General features: G+C 37.8%; 1 long non-coding RNA gene across 1 annotated transcript; it reads right to left on the bottom strand.

Moving 5' to 3' along the window:
• Positions 1-1117: 1117 nt before the first annotated feature.
• On the bottom strand, positions 1118-4830 carry LOC120441468. The gene is made up of 5 exons (XR_005614128.1): positions 4119-4830; positions 3417-3495; positions 2677-2831; positions 2230-2316; positions 1118-1846 (listed from the first exon to the last, which is right to left on the bottom strand). It is a non-coding gene; the product is annotated as an uncharacterized LOC120441468 (long non-coding RNA).
• Between the last annotated feature and the right edge of the window lie 246 nt (positions 4831-5076).

Here is a 5076-nt window from a genome sequence, read left to right as displayed (position 1 = left end):
ATTACTGCAACCTCACAGCTCCTACATCTACAGCCTAGGACTTTGAAATGCTGTTTAGCAACCACATATTCCAGATTTCACACCTTCCATATTTTAACCAGCTTCCAGTTTGGATTCAGGAGACAGACACTATCTCTACTTTCAAGATTAGGCTTAAAACTTTCCTTTTTGCTAAAGCATATAGTTAGGGCTGGACCAGGTGACCCTGAATCCTCCCTTAGTTATGCAGCAATAGACGTAGGCTGCCGGGGATTCCCATGATGCATTGAGTTTTTCCTTTCCAGCCACCTTTCTCACTCACTATGTGTTAATAGACCTCTCTCCATCGAATCATATCTGTTATTAATCTCTGTCTCTCTTCCACAGCATGTCTTTCATTCTGTCTTCCTTCTCTCACCCCAACCGGTCGCAGCAGATGGCCCCGCCCCTCCCTGAGCCTGGTTCTGTCGGAGGTTTCTTCCTGTTAAAAGGGAGTTTTTCCTTCCCACTGTCGCCAAAGTGCTTGCTCATAGGGGGTCATATGATTGTTGGGTTTTTCTCTGTATTTATTATTGTGCGATCTACTGTACAATATAAAGCACCTTGAGGCGACTTCTGTTGTGATTTGGCGCTATATAAATAAAATTGAATTGAATTGAACGTTTAGCTTGTAGTGTCTACACTGTAAAAAAAAAGTTGAGAAAACGTAAAATTTCAAGGCAACATGATGCAAGAGATTTTTGAGTTTTCTCAACTTTTGCCAACTGTTGTTGACTTAACTAAGATTTACAAGTTCTGCCAACTTGGATCTTCTTGTTCACCTAATTAGGATAATCGTGGAAGTCTAATGAAGAAATTCTGGTTTCAATGCCATGTATTTCTGCCTTCACCAAACACAGATATTCTTGTTGAGTAATCATACAATTCTTACTCCAGTGAGTTGAAAATTTACCTATATAAACAAAGGAAAATGTATGCTGTTATTATACTTGAAAAAACACTCAATAAATAGATAAAGAATAAAACAAAGCACAATTCAATGTTATCTAAAAACTTATTTATTTTGTTCAACAGTCTTTTCAGTACATTTCAGAATGTCATGGGTAGTAGGGTAAATTTGTGTAAAAAAAAAAAAAAAAAAAAAAAAAAAAAAAAAAGAAAAAAGAAAGAAAGAAAGAAAGAAAGAAAGAAAAGTAATAACAAACATACAAAAACGTGTTGCCAGTTTCTTTTGGGTGCTTTGAGCAGCAGAGATGTTAAAAATCCTAGAGTCCAGAACCAAAAAAGAAAAGTGTCCAGCAACTTAATAATTCACGCACACACACACGCTGACCGTCTTGTAAAAGCTGAACATTACTATTGCACATTAAATAGGGTAGTGCCACAAACGATTGCCTATGTACCCAGACATTGACATTTTACATGGGCTTACTATGATGAAATATGGAAGTTAAAAGTTATTAGAAATGTTACCATCAATGAAGAGTAAACTAACACTATAACAAATCTTTTAAAATACTACAAGACAAATTTTCACCATATATTGTCAACAATACAGATTCATCTGACTAAAATTTACATTTCGAATAATGATTTATCCACTTCGCCTTCATATTGTCCGACCAGGTCAAAATAAGATGGCAATTGCTTCAAAGGTAAAACTCATCTGCTTTGGATAATCAATGTTGAGGGCATACAGAAGGCCAAAGAGCTATGCCAGGGCAGTAGAGAGATCTGGAATGTTATGTAGCACGATGTCCCCTTCCAAACCAACTGCATGTTCTCGCACAGACGTATCGTCATCTTGTAGGATGGTGAGGATGGCACCTGATGCACCGTTCAACACTGGTTCCAAAATGTCAGTGTCCTGAAGAAAAGTAAAATATGAATTATTGAAAGCTAAGAAAAAAACTAAAGACAAAACAAATTTCTAAAGATTTTAACTTTAACCTCTATACCATGCTGGTCGTTCGACTCATGGAGGTTTTAAGAAGAAAAGCTTATTTTCCTTTAATTAATGCCACCTTGTGAGTTTTGTACAAAAATATTTTCTGCTATGGAACAACCACTAACAATGCCCAGCTCCTGCTCAGCAGAAAAAAAAGGAGTGAGCGTTATGACAACTGCAATCCCCACTATAAAATTATCTGGACTGCACTGAGGAAGTGTACATTTCCATTTTGGATTAACTCATCCTTTAAAAACATCTCATAGTAATTAGTTTTACTTGCATTATTTTTTTGTACTTACTAAGCACTTCAGGAAAACCTCTGTTGCATCTTCTCTTCAGGAAAATGGGCAGGCCTCTCAGTGCAAGTTGGACACAATGTTGGATGTCTAAAGAGTGTTCAGTGGAAAACAAGAATTTCAATTAGTGAAGTAACATGGTGTACTATACACAATGCAAAATCAGAACTCTCATAGTAATGAAAATAAAGCACAGGTCAGACCCAGCAACACAAAACTTAAACTTACAAAAAAAAAAAACAACAACACCACCATGTTAACAATTTTACTTTCTTTTTACAAATTAAATAAAATACTGCCAAATAAGAACAAAGCAATGACTGATGACATTCATTTTTACTGACATGTCCACTGATGTGTTTTGTTTGAAGCAAACATCTTTTTCAGTTTCTGTTAAGAGAAAAGTATACTCTCTTCTAAAATTGTCAAATAAAGGAGCACTTCACTCACCTGTTCATCAAGTTTATCCAGGAGGTCTTCCATCTCCTCACCAAGAGCTCCCTTCTTCTTTACAGTTTCAGCAGGGCAGGCACAAATTTGTCAAGGGATGCATTGAAGGTCCCCAGGAGGTCTTTTCTTGTGATCCGATGAAATTTTTCAGATATCTAAACAATACATTGACCAAAATATTTATTCAGCACAGAAAATTCCTGGGTAGCTGTCTTGGACAGTCTGCACCATGTTATATGCCTGATTGTGTTATCAACAGCAAAACCTACCTACTTCAAAAATCTCTCATGAATACGTCTTTTGCACAGGAATAGAAATATACTCCACAAAACCCAGTATCAATATGCAAATACATATTATGTTCTAAGTTGCACCAAAATCTGTGACCAATCAGATTCTGTGACCTGCATTAGAATTCTTCCCCTAACCATCTCAGTCTATAGAAGTCCTATTTCTAGCACAAAAAGAAAAAAAAACATGCTAAGTCAAAATTATGAGATTGCCTTTCTGTTTCACAATTTCGATTTAGCATGGGGACTCTTGTACTGGCAGAAATGTTCAGGGTAAGGATTTCAATATAACACTGGCAAGGGCCTTGACTGGAGTGGTAGCACAAGATAATATAGTTGGCCAATGCATTACCCCAGCAAATAGTGTACTACTGCAATATAGTCAATCTAGTATAAATCATGCCCAATTTGAATAATAATTAAATTATAAATAAATTAGGACAGTCTTACCTCCTCAGAGGAAAACAGCGCAGGTCATCTCTCCTGGACCTCAGATACCATAGGCTGACACTCCACGACCTCTCTCCGCCTGAGAGAAAATGTTTGCAATAATGAAACATTTCAATATAATGTAGGAAAAAAACGAGAAAAAAAAAAAAGTTACTGATCGGACTCCACGATCCTTACTGCGCATGTGCAAAGTCGGACCGTACAGATCGCGTCTACCCGTGGAATTGTACATAAAATCAATACTCCACCAACAAAAAGGCTCTTAAAACAATACAATACTTTCCACAGTTTTGAAGGATGGGTCAGGTGTATCCTTCGTGGCCCACCCTATGCCAGAATTCATGGCGCGGCCCAGCCAATTCTAGTTTCAAACAATGGCGGCAGCCACTTAATTTTAATATTACTCTTATTACTCTTTCTGGGTCACAAAGTAAACTTTTAAGATATTTTCAGGCGAGAATGTAGCTGTGTAAATTTCAAATATCTGCTCAGTTTATTAAGACAACACATTTTAGCAAAAATGCTTCTACGTTTTCGGAGACGTCTGTTACCACCAGCTTCGATAGCTAGCTGGGGATTCAAGGCTCGCTAGAGCAGCGAGAACAGCGAACTCCTGGCATATCATTTTCAACCCCCCCGGTCCTTCGCTACATGATATACAAGTCCCGTAGAAAATCCTAATAACAGATGTCGTTAGCTTACCTGCTAGGGGAAATGGTTGGCAGCTCCCGCACTTGTCCAAAAAATGGTCAAATAATACACTCCAACTTCAGACCAGGTAAAATCCATAATGGTCGAAAAATTGTAATTTTCATCCAACGTTGGCCACGTTTGTTCAAAGTTTCTTAGCAGGTTTTCAGTCCAGAACACATCGACAAACCACTGTCACACAGTCTGCTCAGGCTCGTTTGGTCTAGTTCAAACTTGTTCAGACCACGTGTGCCAGTCATCTACGGGGTTTCCCACTGGTTCCCAACTCGACTCAAAAAATCTACTCAAAATTTGATAATCTTTGTTATGCTCACTAGAAAATCTTAGTTAGGACAACAATGGAAGAAATTTGTTGGGCAGACAAGCTTTTTTAGGTTGTAAATGGAAAGTTTTATTTCTAAGTCAGTTTAATTTGAAAACTTTAATCAAATCAACAACTACTAGTTATCGTTTTTACAGTGTGTGTTTGAATATTTCCTCCTCGTTTCTCTTTTAGTCTGTTGAACTCTGATTGGTTTTCCAGTTGGGACCATCCACCGTCTCATCTCATCTGTCCATGTCTGTCTCAGTTTTGGCCTCAGCTTTCAGTCCTCCCTCCCACCGAAGCAATGGGGTCAAAACCATTCCAACGCAGGTAGTGATTTTACACCCTTCACACATCTGAGCAGAACAGCAGGCTGGAGCTGTAGGGATAAACTCCACAGGCCTCAGAAATTCAAACTAGCAGCCCTCTAATGAAAATGTGTTTGTTCTTCATCCAACTTTTGCCCTCCCTAATTGCATCGTTCATTCTTATACTTCCTTCCTCAGGTTCATAGTATTAATAATTAACTCTGTCTCTGTGAATTCTCACTTATACATTTTACCTGCAGCAGGGTTTTTATTTTGAAATGTAATGCAACTTCCTCTTTAGGTTCAGGTAATAAAACTGTTATGATATGAATAAAAA

The sequence above is a fragment of the Oreochromis aureus genome, linkage group 8 (assembly GCF_013358895.1).
Source record: "Oreochromis aureus strain Israel breed Guangdong linkage group 8, ZZ_aureus, whole genome shotgun sequence".
NCBI lineage: Eukaryota > Metazoa > Chordata > Actinopteri > Cichliformes > Cichlidae > Oreochromis > Oreochromis aureus.
The sequence above is the reverse complement of the archived record's forward strand: the minus strand, read 5'-3'. Positions and strand labels throughout refer to the sequence as shown.